Here is a 19,772-nt window from a genome sequence, read left to right as displayed (position 1 = left end):
CAACTGCAAATGCTCCCCTTATCCTCCATCCCTCGCCTTCCCCACTCCATTTACATTACATTTACATTTACATTTAAGTCATTTAGCAGACGCTCTTATCCAGAGCGACTTACAAATTGGTGCATTCACCTTATGATATCCAGTGGAACAACCACTTTACAATAGTGCATCTAACTCTTTTAAGGGGGGGGGGGGGTTAGAAGGATTACTTTATCCTATCCTAGGTATTCCTTAAAGAGGTGGGGTTTCAGGTGTCTCCGGAAGGTGGTGATTGACTCCGCTGACCTGGCGTCGTGAGGGAGTTTGTTCCACCATTGGGGTGCCAGAGCAGCGAACAGTTTTGACTGGGCTGAGCGGGAACTGTACTTCCTCAGAGGTAGGGAGGCGAGCAGGCCAGAGGTGGATGAACGCAGTGCCCTTGTTTGGGTGTAGGGCCTGATCAGAGCCTGAAGGTACGGAGGTGCCGTTCCCCTCACAGCTCCGTAGGCAAGCACCATGGTCTTGTAGCGGATGCGAGCTTCAACTGGAAGCCAGTGGAGAGAGCGGAGGAGCGGGGTGACGTGAGAGAACTTGGGAAAGTTGAACACCAGACGGGCTGCGGCGTTCTGGATGAGTTGTAGGGGTTTAATGGCACAGGCAGGGAGCCCAGCCAACAGCGAGTTGCAGTAATCCAGACGGGAGATGACAAGTGCCTGGATTAGGACCTGCGCCGCTTCCTGCGTGAGGCAGGGTCGCACTCCGCTGCTGTCAAAGAGCATCTTAATATCAGGGGCTGGGGTTTACTCTATAGCCTCTGCCTCCATACTCTTTCATTAGAAGCAAAGGATTTGCATGGATTCACCAAGGAGTTTCTTACATTCACGAGGAACAATGGCCAGAAGACCATTGACGCCTATAGCCAAGGGTCAACTGCATATGAAAACCAAACAAAAACCTAAACTAGGCCTAAGACATAGCTCATGTCTGAATGTTCAGCAATCCTCAATTCTGTTTTAAAGGGGATAAAAAAAATGAAATTAGACAACATCATCGTTGCATCTACCACTGAGCCTATTTTTATCCTGTCTGTCACATTTCAACGGGGATAAAAAAGCCGCAGCAGACATCAAGAGACATTAACACACATTTAGACAAATGCATCAGAATGTGGCAGTCTCTCACCCCTGCTGAGTGTTGCCCCCCTTTGCACAGCATTGAGAGCGAAACAGAAGGACCATTTACCAAGCATGCCAAAGTGGCCCCATGTGAAGAAAACTATGATCTACATGTGATATTGCATTCTGAAGAAGCATTTCATGTGTTGGGAAAACTGAAACCCGCACTACGGGGAAACCATAAAAGCTGTATCCGATCTGGTTTTTCATGGTTGGTCAGACACATGCATAGATAAACATGAAGTTTAAAGACATCGGGCTATTAACGTACACGCCCTATAGGGAGCTTAAATGTAATGGGGAGGAACACTGTTGGAAGGTAAAAAATGTACAGTATCTGGGTGAAATAAAGAGAAACAGAGTAAAGAAAGATTGAGGGTGAGAACGAGGAGAATATGGAAGAGTATAGTGTGTGTATGTCAGTACTGTAAGTACTGTACTGTAAGTACTGACTGGCAGACTCTGGTCTGGACAACTCTTGCATCTTCTCAAACTCACTCCACACCTCATTGTCTGTCTGTCTGTCTGTCTGTCTGTCTGTCTGTCTGTCTGTCTGTCTGTCTGTCTGTCTGTCTGTCTGTCTGTCTGTCTGTCTGTCTGTCTGTCTGTCTGTCTGTCTGTCTGTCTGTCTGTCTGTCTGTCTGTCTGTCTGTCTGTCTGTCTGTCTGTCTGTCTGTCTGTCTGTCTGTCTGTCTGTCTGTCTGTCTGTCTGTCTGTCTGTCTGTCTGTCTGTCTGGTTTAACAGTGCCCTCTCCACGTCATGCCACCTCAGTGCCCATTCCTCTCTGCAGCCTTTCCATAGATCGGCCTACGTTAGACAGGCAGCCTACGTTAGACAGGCAGCCTACGTTAGACAGGCCGCCTACGTTAGACAGGCAGCCTACGTCAGACAGGCAGCTTACGTTAGACAGGCAGCCTACGTCAGACAGGCAGCTTACGTTAGACAGGCAGCCTACGTTAGACAGGCCACCTACGTTAGACAGGCCGCCTACGTTAGACAGGCAGCTTACGTTAGACAGGCAGCCTACGTTAGACAGGCAGCCTACGTCAGACAGGCAGCTTACGTTAGACAGGCAGCCTACGTTAGACAGGCCGCCTACGTTAGACAGGCAGCCTACGTCAGACAGGCAGCCTACGTTAGACAGGCAGCCTACGTCAGACAGGCAGCTTACGTTAGACAGGCAGCCTACGTTAGACAGGCAGCCTACGTCAGACAGGCAGCTTACGTTAGACAGGCAGCCTACGTTAGACAGGCAGCCTACGTCAGACAGGCAGCTTACGTTAGACAGGCAGCCTACGTCAGACAGGCAGCTTACGTTAGACAGGCAGCCTACGTCAGACAGGCAGCTTACGTTAGACAGGCAGCCTACGTTAGACAGGCAGCCTACGTCAGACAGGCAGCTTACGTTAGACAGGCAGCCTACGTTAGACAGGCAGCTTACGTTAGACAGGCAGCCTACGTTAGACAGGCAGCTTACGCTAGACAGGCAGCCAACGTTAGACAGGCAGCTTACGTTAGACAGGCAGCCTACGTTAGACAGGCAGCTTACGTTAGACAGGCAGCTTACGTTAGACAGGCCACCTACGTTAGACAGGCCGCCAACGTTAGACAGGCTGCCAACGTTAGACAGGCTGCCAACGTTAGACAGGCTGCATACGTTAGACAGGCCGCCTACGTTAGACAGGCCGCCAACGTTAGACAGGCCACCTACGTTAGACAGGCCGCCTACGTTAGACAGGCCACCTACGTTAGACAGGCCGCCTACGTTAGACAGGCCGCCTACGTTAGACAGGCCGCCAACGTTAGACAGGCCGCCTACGTTAGACAGGCCGCCTACGTTAGACAGGCCGCCTACGTTAGACAGGCCGCCTACGTTAGACAGGCCGCCAACGTTAGACAGGCCGCCTACGTTAGACAGGCCGCCTACGTTAGACAGGCCGCCTACGTTAGACAGGCCGCCTACGTTAGACAGGCCGCCAACGTTAGACAGGCCACCTACGTTAGACAGGCCGCCTACGTTAGACAGGCCACCTACGTTAGACAGGCCGCCTACGTTAGACAGGCCGCCTACGTTAGACAGGCCGCCAACGTTAGACAGGCTGCCAACGTTAGACAGGCTGCCAACGTTAGACAGGCTGCATACGTTAGACATGCTGCCAACGTTAGACAGGCTGCCAACGTTAGACAGGCTGCCTACGTTAGACAGGCTGCCAACGTTAGACAGGCTGCCAACGTTAGACAGGCTGCATACGTTAGACAGGCTGCATACGTTAGACAGGCTGCCAACGTTAGACAGGCTGCCAACGTTAGACAGGCTGCCAACGTTAGACAGGCTGCATACGTTAGACAGGCCGCCTAATTTAGACATGCCCCCTAAGTTAGACAGGCCCCCTACGTCAGACAGGCCGCCTACGTCAGACAGGCTGACAAGCAGATCCCGGAGATAAGGGAATCTGTTCTTTCCCTGTACAGATTATGAATTCATTTGGATGGTGTGCCTTTATAACTCCATGGAGCGAGATTGCAGCGTGAATAACTATTTGGTAATGGCTCTGTCTCGTCACTGTCGCCTGCTAACATGAACTACTCTGCTCACACTAGTATAAAATGCACCAGCCTGCCTGCTTTTCATTTGCTGTCCCTTCGCGTTGATTGAAGAATAGTTTTGAAGTGCTTCAAGTCTTTCTTTTAAAGCCATGAGATCATTTGGAGGGGGGAGAGCCAGGGATTAATAGCTTGATGGTAGAAATATGCCAGCCATTATACAACGGGGCTGACATAAAACGACACAGAAAAGAACAGAGGAGATTACTTGGAAACAAACATCATTATGTTGTCAACCAGAATCACATGTATTTATTTTCCGTGCTATAGCACACAATATTTTGCCTACAGCAGGTTTTCAAAGTTGAGTTTGGTCTGCTTCGTGTTAAACATTTTGCCATGGAAAAAAATATACTACTCTCCCTCCTCTCCCCCAGTGAAAGTCTGGTCACTTCAGAGACCTTGCGGCAGTTTCCCCTTTCCCCTTTGGAGCGTGCTAAAACAGGGTGCCCCAGCTGTGGGAAGCATGCTAGTCACTCCCCTTCCTCCCTCCCTCCACCTCCCCTGCCAACCCCTTATCAACAAGCAACAAGAGAGGGTGTAAGGAGAGGAGGAGGAGGAGGAGGAGGAGGAGGAGGAGGAGGAGAGGAGGATACATACAGAGAAACAGAGACATGAAGGACACTATATTTAGAGTTTGAGTTGTCACCTTCTGTTTTTCTTCCTTGAATAATCCCAGCTTGACAGCACAAATCCTGCGGAGCAGAGGTTGCTGGGATATACCACCCCATCATCTCCGGAGAGAAACACAGCCAGTGAGATAATCATGTTCTCTTCAGGCTTGCGTGCCACAGCCACCTCATATAATTCTGTTGGAGCAATTTTTCAAAGGCCTTAGCGATAAAAAGACAGACGCGAAGGGGAGCTATGAGCCTGCTGACCGTAACAATGCTGATACACATTTCATGCATGGGAGTAGAAAACTGGCAACCCAGAGAACTCCATCCACCACCCCCAATCTATAGATCAGTGGAAAAGCACCGACCCACTAGACCTAAACTATCAGACCACCCAAGTGACACGTGGGAACTGCACTGACTTGGCTTCTCAGAGCCCACTCTGCCAACACGCAGCAAAGGCATGACTGCAGGTTCTTACATGTATTACAAATCTTCTATCCGTGACAGTGCTGTGCATCTTTTATCAAAGTTTGTGTACACACACAGCCGGCAGAGAGGAGCGAGGGAGAGGGAGGGAGGAGGCGGGACGCAGATTAAATATGACACGGCAGCAGCAGATGTGCAGAGCAAGGGGGTGGAATAGCTCAGTCACAGTAGGGAGAGGAGAGCAGGCAGGCAGGGGCTTTGACATTAGATGCGTGGACTGATGTACTAGCTATGTCTGCTGCCCCTTACATTGTATGTCTTACATAGCACACTCCATCCTTACCTAACAGCAGTGGCTCTCTGTGTCAGCTGGGTTAGGGGACTCCGTGCTATGGAGGTGGGAGGGTGCACATAAATAGTCAGCAAATTATGCAAATCATCAAGATATTGGCAGTCTCTTTTTATGTATCCTGCTGGGTCTATGTGATGTCATTCTGCCAGGTGTTGCCTGTACCTGGTCATGTGGTCAGATGTCATGGAACCATAATCAACTTTAAGACAAGTTAATCAATGACCTCTTAGGCAAAAAGCAGCCACCTCTACCTGCTTGCTATGAAAATGAAACGTTGAGTCATCGCGAGTAGCGGACATAACTGGAGACTCAGAATCTGTTTCCCCAGTGATCATTATACCTTTACAAAGTTTCATGTCTTCTAAGTGAACCTTTGTTTAAAAAGGGAGAGGCAACGGTTATTGAAGGAGTCAGTGGATATATCATAACTGATTGGCAGTGGCAAGCAAGAAGCCTTGTACTGTACTGGTGGTTTTGATTCTGGTCTCATTGGGAGTGTTGCACCCTGAAACCGTGTCCGTGTCAGTATGTCGGTCTGGAGGTCTGGAGCCCAGGGCAGGTTTTGTTCTGCCTGGGAAGACTTGGGAAGGCTTGGCAAAGTCACCCTGGGTCTGTGCACTTGCTGTCTCTTGGCAGGTTAGCTGTGGATAAGCTTTCAGCGGCTCATTGATTGCCGAGGGCCTCTGTTCTGGTGAGGCCTGCTGGGGCACTTAGCTCTGGCTCCAGTGTCACACTTACAATTGACCCAAATAAATAGGAACCTTGGAGCCTGGGAGAGAGATGGAAGGAGATGGAGGGAGATAAACGCATGGGCATCTAACTCTCTCTGTTTCACTCTCGCACACACAGACACCCACCCACCGACCAACTAACCCACACAAACACACACACACTCCCACCTCGTGTCCATTACATGGAGACCCGACTGCGGCCTTTTGTCCTCTCACTCTCTTGTCTTTCTTTCTTGGCTGGCCGTCTCTCTCCCTTTTAGACACTGACAGTGGGGTGGAAAGCTCAGCGCAAGGCTCTCAGACAGACAGAGCACAAATGGACTGCCATAATGCTCTCCCTTTCAGCAGACACGTCAGCAAGGGTATCAGACAACCCACACAGTGGAGAAACGAACCACAGGCAGGTGGAAAGCTTAGGAAGCACCTCCAGCAGGGCATTTATCCATGAATAGCTTTTACTCTCTTACCAGCCACAGTAGGCATAGCACTATGTCTGCCCACGGTTCTTTTTTTCTAATCTAAGAAATCTGGGCTATTGTAATCGCAGAGCCAGAGAGCAACAATGAATGAAGTCTAAGTGAAGGTCACTGTGAGTAGCAGCCTAATTCACAGAATAGGGACGCAGGCATATAGTCAGACATGATCTCTCGTGTTAATATCGTACACCCGGGGAGCACAGACAGGAGAGGTGCGCGAACACTGAGCTCTTTGTGCTACTGTGATAATTATTTAACCGTAATGTTGTGTGATAGAGAAAGATAAAGCGAGTGGGGGAAAGAAAAAAGCCAGGGGAAGTTGAAATAACCTTGAGATTCTGTATGAGAAATAGTCCAATTATGTGACTGTCTGGCCGTGCGTTTTCTCTCCCATTTCAAGTGTTTTTTTCTCCCTCGCTCACTGGCAACTCTGTTTCCAGGTGTTTCACCCTGAACTGAAGGCAAAAGGAAAACAACGTTAAACACTTTCAAATGCAACTGAAGATTAGCGTAACAAGCTATTACTAGCTAATACGCTCCCATTCTCCCAGGGTGTGGGGGCCGTTAGTTAAGCCCAAGTGTGACTGGATCCTGTTTTTGGGGGTCATGACCCCTGAGGAGCCCCACACCCTGAAATAGCACGTAATTATAGAGCTTGTTTGAGAATAAATAAGAAGCTAAAATCAGAAGCTATAGCCAGTCAGGCCTACTCACTCTTCACAAATAAAGATAGCAGAAGGTACACTTAATAAGGAACACAATGGTGGTGCTTTGTTTGTGTTGTAACATTGTATTACAACCTTCACCATCCACTTTGTCAGCAATTTCCACCAGCCGGAAGGAAATGAGGCAACGTCTACACATCTAGTATAGGTCTCAGCAATGTCTGTAAACACACTCTCTGTTCTTTGAAGACCCAAGTGCCCTCTTTATCTCATAACCATAAAATCTGTTGGCTAAGCAGCCTGTGATGAGCACTTTGAAAACATGTTTGTACTTGTACGTGAGATTGTATGTGTGTTTTTGTGTGTGTACCTTTTTCAACGGTGCTGTAGTGTATACAATAGGTGTAGATGGTGTTCATGCCTGCCTGTTTGTACATGTGCCAATGTTTCTTCTTCCCCTTTCGGCTTATACTGCTAAAGCAGTGTGGGAGATGATCGATGCTTACGAGTACCGAGTGGACATTCCTTTACTCTGAGCCGCTGTTTGCTCTTCTCTTATCACAGGTGATAACTCAGAGCCCTGCACCGACTCTGACCCGCTCATTGGTTGCTTTTATAGACCTCAGTATACTACAGACAACTGATAGGAACTTATAAAGAAAGCTCAGGCCTGATGGGGACTTAGACATAGATTTGAAGATAAGGTAGACAGACGGATGTTATTCAACAGGAACTAAAAATGATTTCAGAATCAAGAAAACTGAAACTGAACTCAATACTCAGATGAGAATGTCAGTTGAATAAACATATAGAAATGTACAGCTCAGAATGACCGAAAACGACATTCTAAAAAACATGTGCTACAATTACCTAGAGCATTTAGCTTTTCCTAACCACTGTGCTGGGAATTAATCATAGTGAATCTGCTGTCATGTCACAATGGAGTTATGTGATGGCTAGCAAGTGACGTGTCTCTCCCCTCTCTCCTCCGGGCCATCGTTTAGCATGTAAATCCTTAAAGCTTTCACTCATTCAGCAGAAAGCTTTTCTCTCTCTCTCTCTCTCTCCACTGAGGAAAAAAACGACAGAAGATGAACTAGATCTATAACATTTCTATTAAAATAGAACCTCAATTGTGAACTGATGACAAAGGTGCATTAAATGGCAATGTGAACCAACATGACTTGAAGGCGGATTCAACCAGGGTAGTTGCATTAACTGAAAGAATGCCTCTTCTATCTTAGATGCATCAGTCCGAGGTCTCTGTGAGATTGTCTGTAGCGCAGGATCCCTGAATGAGTTGACTGACGATGATCATGCTCTCCAAGTAGCAGGAGCCTACAAGCACTCAAGTCCTCATCCAAAGAAGGAAGTGCTTGTATTTATATATATATATATATATATATATATATATACAAAGTTAATGTAAATCAGAAAGTGTCTTTGTGTTGCAAGGCACCCACGTGCAGATTCAAAGCAATCAATAATGCCAGACATACTAAACGAACTCCCAAACTTGTTTTAGTTACTCTGTCTGACGGTCTGAGTCCTCCTCAACAGACATGGCTGGCCAAAGTCTAACCCCTCTGATGACCAGCACAAGGTCAACAGCAACTCAAACTCATCCAAGATTATAACATAATAACAACACAAAATGACATAAAAAAAACTGGTTTACAAAACAGTCAAAAACTGTCCACAAGTCTGATATTGAAACTTGAGGTGAAGGTTTGAACCTTAGTGTTTGGCAACAGACCAACCAGATTAAAAGATCTCGCCATCACGGTTGACAACTCCATTGTGTCCTCCTCCCAGAGTGCTAAGAACCTTGGCGTGATCCTGGACAACACCCTGTCGTTCTCAACTAACATCAAGGCTGTGACCCGTTCCTGTAGGTTCATGCTCTACAACATTCGCAGAGTACGACCCTGCCTCACGCAGGAAGCGGCGCAGGTCCTAATCCAGGCACTTGTCATCTCCCGTCTGGATTACTGCAACTCGCTGTTGGCTGGGCTCCCTGCCTGTGCCATTAAACCCCTACAACTCATCCAGAACGCCGCAGCCCTTCTGGTGTTCAACTTTCCCAAGTTCTCTCACGTCACCCCGCTCCTCCGCTCTCTCCACTGGCTTCCAGTTGAAGCTCGCATCCGCTACAAGACCATGGTGCTTGCCTACGGAGCTGTGAGGGGAACGGCACCTCCGTACCTTCAGGCTCTGATCAGGCCCTACACCCAAACAAGGGCACTGCGTTCATCCACCTCTGGCCTGCTCGCCTCCCTACCTCTGAGGAAGTACAGTTCCCGCTCAGCCCAGTCAAAACTGTTCGCTGCTCTGGCACCCCAATGGTGGAACAAACTCCCTCACGACGCCAGGTCAGCGGAGTCAATCACCACCTTCCGGAGACACCTGAAACCCCACCTCTTTAAGGAATACCTAGGATAGGATAAAGTAATCCTTCTAACCCCCCCCCCCCTTAAAAGAGTTAGATGCACTATTGTAAAGTGGTTGTTCCACTGGATATCATAAGGTGAATGCACCAATTTGTAAGTCGCTCTGGATAAGAGCGTCTGCTAAATGACTTAAATGTGAAATGTGAAATTAAAGAAGACATATGGACCATCAGACCACACTAGTGGTATTAGACGGAAGCCACATTAATGCCGCAGGTGAGCTTCTGCATTTTGCCAACACAGTCCACAATGTATAACTGTTCCAATAGACAGAGACTGCCAGCATGAACCAGTGGGTGCAATAGGTTGTGTAACGCTTGGAGCGTTGAAAACATAAAGCTTGTTAAAAACAGTTGGATGGTTATAAGGAGATTAGAGTTGCATTTTCAAGAGGTTGTTAAAATTCAGCCGAGCCCCCTTGGAAAGCTCCAAGGAATCTTGCCCCCCATGTGTATGCTTTGTAAAATGTGTAGCTAATTATTTGGCTCACCAAGGTCCATAAAGGAATCAATATGGGCACATTTAAAAGCAATTCCCCTTAGTGTGAGCCAAAACAACACAATTAGAAAATGTGCAGCTCATGTTCAATTCTAGTCACCAACAAAGTGAAGTTGCTCTGTCAAGCATATAGGGTAGTTCCATTTGATTTCAAATGTTTTTTGACCGTACCCCTTTTGATTTGAACGAAACGTTCCATTCATTTTTGACCATTGGTAGAAGAGGTCGGAAATTGACTTTTTGGACCTAAATGCCAAAACATTCAAGAGACATCGGTGCTCAAAGTTGACCCATTTTTGCATACCCCACAATACCATGAGAATTCAAAGTATTCATTACTGGAAAAGATTAACGGAGTTTGATATAATTTAAAATCTTACAAACAAGGTTGTAATCTGATGTATCTGATCATTTGATCATTTCTTGAATTTATTTTTTTACATACAAATTATGATTTTTTTTAACCTTTAGCGTCAATGATCGTAAAATGCGTAAACCCCCATTTTTACATATGTTGTAGCTTAGACCCTATTTTAAATTGTCTGAGGTGTTTGTGTTGTGCCCGCCATCGGTTGAGACCCAGCATACTCAGGGTGGGTGTCATTTCAATCATAGAAACATAATTCAGAGAATGGACATATACCTTCAGACCACCGCAATGTAGCTGAAACACCATTGAAATTGAAATTTTATTGAAATTGTAACTTCCAATTACTACCACAAAGATGCCCATCGAATGTCAACTTATTTGGGAATTGTCTATTCTAATATTTATATTTAAATAGGTTTCCTATACAATATTGACAGTATAATTTAAAACAACTGATATCCCCATTCAAGTCTGATATCCCCATTCTCTGATGTGTGGGCTTCCAACCATCATTGTGGCCCAATTTGAGTTTAAATGTCAATTTTATAAGCATTTTAGTACATTTATTTTACAAAATATGACACCCACCCTGTATTCAAGAGCATGCAAAATCATAAAATAGACAACGCTGTTTGTAAGCTTTTAAATAATATCAAACTCAACCGTTAATCTTTTCCAGTGACTAAGACTTGGATGTCTCATGGTATGGTGGGGAATGCAAAATGTGTCAACTTTGAGCACCTCAATATTTTAACATTCAGGTCCAAAAAGTCACTTTCTGACCACTTCTACTATGGGCAAATATGTATGGAACGTTTTGTTCAAATCAAAAGGGATGCAGTCAAAAAGGGATTGAATTTAAATGGAACAACCCTATAGATCTCTCAAAAACCAATAAATAACAAAAAAAAGGAACTAATTTAAAGGAAATTGGAAAGAAATGACAATTTTGGAGCAGTGCGATTGTAAACTTGAAACCAGTGGGTTGTGAAAACCAACTTAATTAGAGAGTGAAAACCGACAAGTAAGCAAAAAGAAAGAGGCAGAGGCAGAGGCAGAGGCAGAGGCAGAGGGAGAGAGAGAGAGAGAGAGAGAGAGAGAGAGAGAGAGAGAGAGAGAGAGAGAGAGAGAGAGAGAGAGAGAGAGAGAGAGAGAGAGAGAGAGAGAGAGAGAGAGAGAGAGAGAGAGAGAGAGAGAGAGAGAGAGAGAGAGAGAGAGAGAGAGAGAGAGAGAGAGAGAGAGAGAGAGAGAGAGAGAGAGAGAGAGAGAGAGAGAGAGAGGGAGAGAGGGAGAGGTTGCCCAATTCCACATAACTCACAGACAAAAAAAAAAAAAAAAAAAAAAAAGAAGTGCAGAATCTATTCTCATTCCCCACATGAGGTGATGAGGATTTCAAGACATCTGGAGGTTTAGCGAGGCCTCCTCTCCTTTGAGCTCCACACCAGGGTTCACATCACGATTAGCCTTACATGCACACAGTGCAACGGGCTTGATAAAGCATCAGAGATTATGGTACACCATAAAGGTCCACTTTCAAGGTACAGTTCACTACACAGACAGGGCCTCATGTGCCAATTTAAGTATTCATAATACACTGGGCTCTGCCGAGGGCAGACAAAACGCTGTTGGAGGACTGTGGTAGTCAGTCAGACAGTCTGTTTAATGAAGATTTGGTCTCTGGCCCTGACAAGTAGGCACAAACAGTACTTCTTCTCTCCCCTGCTCATCTCTCTCGTCAACCTCCTCTCTCAGCAGATAATCAAGCTTCAGCCAGAGAGAGGTGGCTGGGCTCACACTGACACCACGGTGTGCCAAGCACGTAGCTGTCTGTAACGCCTTCCTAGTCCCCCTAAGCCCTACATTTCACAAAGAGCAAACACAAAGCTAGGATGAGCTGGGAAAATAAAAGCAACCACTAGAGCTCACATACAGGGAAATACTATCCACCTGTTTCAGAGTCACAGAGAACCACAACAACTAGGCAAGATATCTAAAAGTGTGTCTTACCTTTGAAGGAGAGGAAAACCCGAGGGGCTCAATGGGCAGTGTGGGCAGTGCCTGAGCCGACAGGGCCAGCATGGTGGACAGCCACCACATTTTGTCCCACAGCATGGTCCCTCCGCTTCTAGACACAGAAGAGGAGAGAGAGTCCAGGTACCTGGGGAAAGAGAGGGAGAGAGTGAGTTGATGATCAGCTCTGTATCACACCCCCATACAAAAACCTCCAACACACACACATGCCACCAGTTTTGGGGGTAATACTTTACAAAGTAACGCGTTACGTTATAATATAACTTTTTGCGGTAATGAGTAATATAACGAAGTACGGTTCCAATTTAAGTATTATATTACAGTTACTGATCAAAGATAGCTCATTGTTACTTTTTATTTAACTAGGCAAGTCCGTTAAGAACAAATTCTTATTTTCAATGACGGCCTAGGAACAGTGGTTTAACTGCCTTGTTCAGGGGCAGAACAACAGATTTTTACCTTGTCAGCTCAGGGATTTGATCTTGCAACCTTTCGGTTACTAGTCCAACAGCTCTAACCACTAGGCTACGCTGCCGTTATCATTCCCTTCCTTATAACGTCTGCCTCACACCAGCGCGGGCTCGTTGCCCTCACCGGTGCACAAACTCCCACTTCTCACAAATGATCTGGGCCCTACTTTTATGCCCACTGAACGAGTCTGTTGTCGAATATGGAGACATTTTACCCAGGCACGCAGCACACTACATATCCAAAAGCTGACAATAACTTCAATAACGGGCGCCGTTTACAAATAATAATATCCTATGAATAGGCTCTACTGTAATAATCAAATCAAAGTTTATTGATCGTGTACACAGATTTGCAGATGTTATTGCAGGTGCGGTGAAATGCTTGTAAAGAAATAACACACAAAACAACGAAGTACTGCAAAGTTGGCTAGGAGAAAGACATAGGGCGACCGTGTCTGTCGACGTCATCTTGTTGTAGGGATAGGCCTAGGTGGGTGAATTTACATACACTAGCATTGCTAGGTGGGCAGGACTGTTGGTAATTATGACGGGGGAATTTGAGACAAAATATCAAAAGAATCATATCATTAAACAGACTTTCCAAATGTTGGGTCTGTTGTAGACCCACTTCCTCACTGCTTAACTCAAAATGAAAAGTCCTGCACGTGCACCAGTGGCGGTTGTGATGTTTAAGATGAGGGAGGAGATGTTTTTATGAGCATGGCCTTAATTCTATTAAACATATTAGATGACGATCATTCATATACCATTCACCCAGCTCAATGTAACATCAATAGGTTTAGGCTACTACATGATACTCAAATTGTCCCTATACCTATCACGAGGTTGCTACAACCTAGCCTATGAATGAGAGAAAAATGTGAGTAATCAAGGTGAGAGACAGTGACACATTCAATACGGCCTTGCACACTCTTGCCTGTATCTAGTTGATCTAGGGTGTAATCATTAGTCCAAAAGTTACAAACGAGAGTTTCTATTGGATAAATTCAGGTATGTTAATCCCTGTTTCAGAAAGGATTTTCAACAGAATCGGTGGACTGAATAGACCCCTGATCACACGCAAGTACAGTTCACTTTCATAGCAGCCACATACAAACAGCATGATCATTTTGCTCGCTGTAGAATTCCTTCTCGCACCTTTTCCCTTTGCTTAGGGTTTTCAGTCTCAACACATCAGCTATATGTGACCTGGCGAAAAAGAAAATCCAAGCCAAACCTTCATATCATAAGAGCTAACTGCTACACACAGCCTACATCATTGTCACCATATTAGCTAACGTCATAGCAAGTCAACAAACCTACTAGAACTAACGCGTTAGTAAACCCGCGACAATCATGCAATACAGTGTACAGTCAGCAAGCAGTTTAGAAATAAATGTATAAAACCAAAAACTTACCTTGACTTGGAAAAGTTCCAGTGTTGGCTAGCCGTAGCCAGCTAGCTAAAATAGCATCCCTCTCTGTTTGAGCCAGGTGTTTGAGTAGGCTAAACTACCTAGCTGCATTCGCTAGCTAAGTGAAAGTGAAAAGAAAACTACAATGGAATATTTCTCTCTTTCTCTCTCTCTCTCTCTCGCTCTCTCTCTCTTCCTTCATTTTTACGTACATGAATTTATCCAAAACTGTTCAACTATTGTCTTACTCACCACATGTGATGTACTGCAGTGCTAGCTAGCTAGCTAGCTGTAGCTTATGCTTTCAATACTATATTAATTATCTGATCCTTTGATTGGGTTGACAACATGTCATTTGATGCTGTAAGAGCTCTGATAGGTTGGAGCACGTCCTCCGGAAGATGTCATAATTACTGTGTAAGTCAATGGAAGAGGGTGAGAACCACAAGCCTCCTAGGTTTTGTATTCAAGTCTATGTACCCAGAGGAGGACGGAAACTAGCTGTCCTCCAGCTACACAATGGTGCTATCCCGCAGAGTGCTGTTGAGGCTACTGTAGACCTTCATTGCAAAACAGTGTGTTTTAATCAATTACTGTGTTTGGTGAAATGTGAATATATTTAGTATAGTTTTATCTAAAAAGGATACGTTTTTTAATGTTTCACTATTTTTATTTTTTTGAAATTCACTGAGGAGGATGGTCCTCACCTTCCTCCTCTGAGGAATCTCCACTGACATGCACCATATGTGGACAAAAAAGGAATAAGTTGTGGGGGACTTTTATTTTGACATGACCTAAGCAGAAAATAAGTGGGTCTACAACAGACCCACATTTCAAAAGTCTATTTAATAATATAATATGATGCTTTAGATATTTTGTTTCAAATTCCCCCTTCATAATGACCAACCATCCCGCCCACCAGCACAACTTGAACTTCTGGCTTCGGAAGGACTCTTTTGCGCAACCCAATACAATTGAAAGCACTGCTAGTGTATGTAATACATCGCTAAAAGCACCCAGGATAGGCCTATTTAACAAAATACCACATTAGTAAAGATAATTTAAATATTGTGCTTGATTTATGGGGGTTGGAGCCCATAAAGGCTATTTAAATACTTTCATTGCCATCTATCACTGTTCTGTTCGTAAACGCTGGTCAACAGTGTATGGGGTTTAAAGCTACCATAAAAGGACGTTGGATGAAGTTCCGAATGAGAGCGACTATCCATTTAAAAGCGCGGCTCGGCAGAAATATATATATATATATATATATATATATATTTTTTTTAAATATTATTATTATATTTAACCGATATTTAACTAGGCAAGTCAGTTAAGAACAAATTAATATTTACAATGACGGCTTACACCGGCCAAACCCGGACGACGCTGGGCCAATTGTGCGTCGCCCTATGGGACTCCCAATCACGGCCGATTGTGATACAGCCTGGATTTGAACCAGGGTGTCTGTAGTGACGCCTCTAGCACTGTATATATGAACTCTTTTGTTTTTACGCAGAGGCTTTTTGCAGCGGTGACAACAGAGATGGGCCACCGCTGCTTAATGAATATAAAGAAAACACTACACACTCCTTTTTTATTCGGGAATGGGGTTTGGGCTATAATTAACTAGAATAACATTAAAAGTCTGTACAATAGAAAATGAATTAGGCTACTCTTAAAAGATATTAGGCTGGCTATAAGTGGGAAAATGTTCCTGTTATAAGCGAACAACGAACAGTCTTGACTGTTCACACAATTAGGAGCGCAGGCTTCTACAGCCTGTTGTTGGATGAAGAAACTTGAACGCTATAAAATGCTGGCTTCTTGTGACGCTCGTGAGAAGTAGCTGAAAAGACCATGCAAGAGCTCCTACAGCCGTTTGAAATGCAGAAGAATTATGGCTAATATCAAGCCATAGCCTACCGCATCTGAACGCTTATATTGTTCCTCGTGCAGCCATACAGCAACAACAACAAAATAAATCATAAATGTGTAGGCCTAATAATAATAAAAATAAACAGAGACCTAACAAAGCATCATGAACTTATTATTTGGCTAAGTGGACTGAAAATAATAATACATAATAGACAATAGGTCTAAATCACCAATTGTAGTTCGACTCAATTATTGGAGGCATTGTCTTGATAATAATCTCTTAGGATACTAAATAATTCAACACGGACACATGAGTCATGATTTGACCGAAAAACCTGATGCATGAAAACATTAGATAAATTAAGTAGCCTACTGTTGTGCCTACCTGGTTATTATTGCCCGGTGGAAATTACGCCGATTCCGGTCATAAGAGTCATTTAGAAGGCAGATAACAAAATCCTACTAAATTCTCCTTCTCCGTCCCCAGTGTACGAATGAAGCCGCGGAGATCCTGCACGATTCCCCAGCAACAAAGCTATGGATCCAAATGAACTTGGCAATCACCTAAGCTTGCAATATTTGTCTCCTATTCTCTACTCTTGTCTCGGTCAATAGTGTACAATCCCACTTTGTTGTTCTCGTTAATATCTGTTATTCCTTGAAATTGAGGAGTTGCTAAAGTTGACGCGGCGCACTACACCACAGACAGCTCTGTAGGCTACTGAAGGGGAGACGCATTGGCAGGTGAATACAGTGCGCTCGCCGGTAGTCTACATAGACACACACCCATGGGGCGGGAACTTACCTTAGCTGCAGACGCATCTGTACCGCCCCCCTGAAAATGATGTGCCTGTAACACAATGGCAAGATTGCACATCAGCATCCAGAGCCTACAGGTAGAGTAGGCCTAACTTCAAAACGGGACGTTTCAGAATATCCTTTTAACTTATACATAGCCCCTAGACTTAGGCTATTTACTGGGTTGGTGATTTACATCAGATCACACCAGACATTAATCCATCCAGAGTATTGCAGTAATGTCTAGAGCTGCACTCGCAGCTTCCATGTGTTTGAACATGTCCGCAATTTCCAGAGTCGGTCCTTGTGTCATTTTATTGTAACGCATATTCTCGGGAAGTTTTGTCTTCGAAATATGCAAACGTCTGTGAAGTCGCGGAAGAGTGCCACTAAAGTGTACTGAGATGGGTGATGCAGAAAATGTAAGCCACATCCTGGGAAAAAAAACGAAGCCGCTGGGGAGATGAGAAAAAAACCTCCATTCTGTTTCAGAGGAAAGGGTTGCTGAGTTAATACACAACACAAAGGATTATCTAAGATTTGCTTAGGCTTTTGAGTAAAACCTCATGAAATCTCAACTGGAGCATAGATTTTTCATAGATGTTGAGTTTGTTTTCATTGTGTCCTGCACACTGTTCTTTTGCATCAGTGAAGCAGATCCCACATTGTGTGTGTTACTGGGAGAACGAGAGAGCATGTATGTGTGTGAAGGGGGAAGGGTTCTGATGACAGCAGTCAGATGCTTGGCCAGATCTGAGTAAACACACCTGATGCCAGATCAGCCCATTGTATACTTTCAACAGTCCAGCTGCCTAAGCAGAAAAGGGAGTGAGTTTGTGAGCCCTAACCTGACGGAGGATGGACTGTTATGTTTTGTGCCTAAAATGTGCCTCATGCAGAGCTTTTTATTTGCAACACTCCCAACATGCTTTCTAGGCTACCTGACAATGGGCAATGATGTTCGGATGGGGTACTATTTAAGCAATAAGACCCGAGGGGATGTGGTATATGGCCAATATACCACGGCTAAGGGCTGTTTTTATGTACAACACAATGCGGATTGCCTGGTTACAGCCCTTGCAAGTTGCCTTATTGCTATTATAAACTGATTACCAATGTAATTAGAGAAGTCAAAAAGAAATGTTTTGTCATACCCGTGGTATACAGTCTGATATACCACGTCTGTCAGCCAATCAGCATTCAGCGCTCGAACCACCCAGTTTATAATGAGTATTAGGTGGGAGCACCTGTTTTTTTGTTGTTGCCTGTTTTGCATGTTATTTTGGCATTAATATGTGTCACATATCAGTTTGTAAACAATATAAAAAATATATATAATTGAGTTAATAAAGCCGCATACAAACATGGTCTCTTTGCTTTGTTGAGTAATGCAGCTCAAAAATGCAGGTGTTTCAGCTGAGCTCAGTGCTTTCTGTGGTAGTGGGGTAGCCAGCGGAAAATACGGAGTGTAGGGGTTGGTAATGTTGTCTAGTTACCCCGTGATTGGCTCAGTGTTCTGTCACTCATGGGAACACTACGTTACCACAAAATCTACAGGGAGAGCACGAAAATGTAAGCCCCTTGGGTGCTGCCATAGTTACATTAGAAGTGCCCATCCAATGAGGTTCAAGGTGATTGGCCACAGATAAAATGACATCAAGTCACGTTATATCAAGTCGACAATCTACTGGCAAATCCTTTTCAATCCTTGTCATGTGAAGAGAAATTATAGATAAAACGTATCGGTGCTCATCGGCCATTGGACATAAACATTACACAACAAGTTGGAAATCGCAAATTCAACAATGAGTGGTTTTGAAGGAATCAGTGGCTAACTGCAAGTGTTGGAAAGCAATCACTAGCCTGCTATTCAGTGGAGTGAGTGTGTGGTCCAAGTCTGGGTTTAAGGCTCTCTTTTCCAAATTTAAAAGGATTAACATTCAACACGGTGGGCCAGAAAAAGTTGAATACATTGGCCATGCTGTCAATCCAGCATGACTTCTGCAGTGTTCAAAACAACTGGAAACTCGGAATTGGGAAATCTCAGACTTCAGCGAGTTCACGACAACTGGGAACTTCGAAAAAAACAAGCTAAATTTTGAACCGTCATCCAACCTGGAAATCCAAGTCGGGAACTCTGGTCTCTTTCTAGAGCTCCGACCTGAAGATAACTAGCATTATGATTTAACCATGTTTTTTCCGAGTTCACAGATGTCTTGAAAGCACCATAAATCCAGAGAATGCCAGACTTTGATGACAAAATTGGCCCGCAAAGGACCGCCGCACCTCCTTCCTGTTCACGTGAGCACAGCACAACAAGGTGTGTCCAAAAACATCTTGTATGCTGCTGCATAAATGATGTAATATGCCAGAGCGATATGTATACTGTAGCTAAGAAAGTAATACTAAGTGTATGCTGTGTAGTAAGCTGTGTAGTAAGTAGTCCATGTGCCTCACCCTAATAATTTGGTCCCTTTCCCCCTCCTAACTTAGCCTACTGTTCTGACTTGGTGGTGCACATGTAGCCTATAGCATGTAGCCTATAGAAATGTCATCATTGAATATTGTAAGAGCTTTCATTGTCTGCTTATATGCCCCATTTATTTATCCTACGGGTCTGACTTGGTGTACAGGGAGAATACTGTAAGAACGGCCCATGTTCTGAATTCTGTCGCTGAACATTTCAAAATTCCTGAAAAAATAGTTATTTTGACTATGTCCATCCTAGCTCGCTCATTAATCAAAATGACGGATTGCCTCTTATCCGCTCGTCGTTCCCTTATGCAATAGCTTGTACATCAATTGTCAGTAGAAAACACATTTGTTTAAGCAA

At 44.6% G+C, this 19,772-nt stretch overlaps 1 protein-coding gene across 4 annotated transcripts in view; it reads right to left on the bottom strand.

Annotated features, from left to right (window-relative positions):
* LOC139535479 (semaphorin-3F-like) overlaps positions 1-16,890 on the bottom strand; it is an 83,927-nt gene extending 67,037 nt beyond the window's left edge. For all 4 annotated transcript variants that reach the window (XM_071334909.1, XM_071334908.1, XM_071334911.1 and 1 more), the window contains exons 1-2: positions 16,527-16,890; positions 12,355-12,505 (exon numbers count right to left, since the gene is read on the bottom strand). The gene's annotated coding sequence lies outside the window, so the exon portion shown is untranslated. The remainder of the gene's footprint in view (positions 1-12,354; positions 12,506-16,526) is intronic.
* Between the last annotated feature and the right edge of the window lie 2,882 nt (positions 16,891-19,772).

This window comes from Salvelinus alpinus, chromosome 12 (assembly GCF_045679555.1).
Source record: "Salvelinus alpinus chromosome 12, SLU_Salpinus.1, whole genome shotgun sequence".
Lineage (NCBI taxonomy): Eukaryota > Metazoa > Chordata > Actinopteri > Salmoniformes > Salmonidae > Salvelinus > Salvelinus alpinus.
Note: the sequence above shows the minus strand (reverse complement) of the source record. Positions and strands in the feature narration are given on the sequence as shown.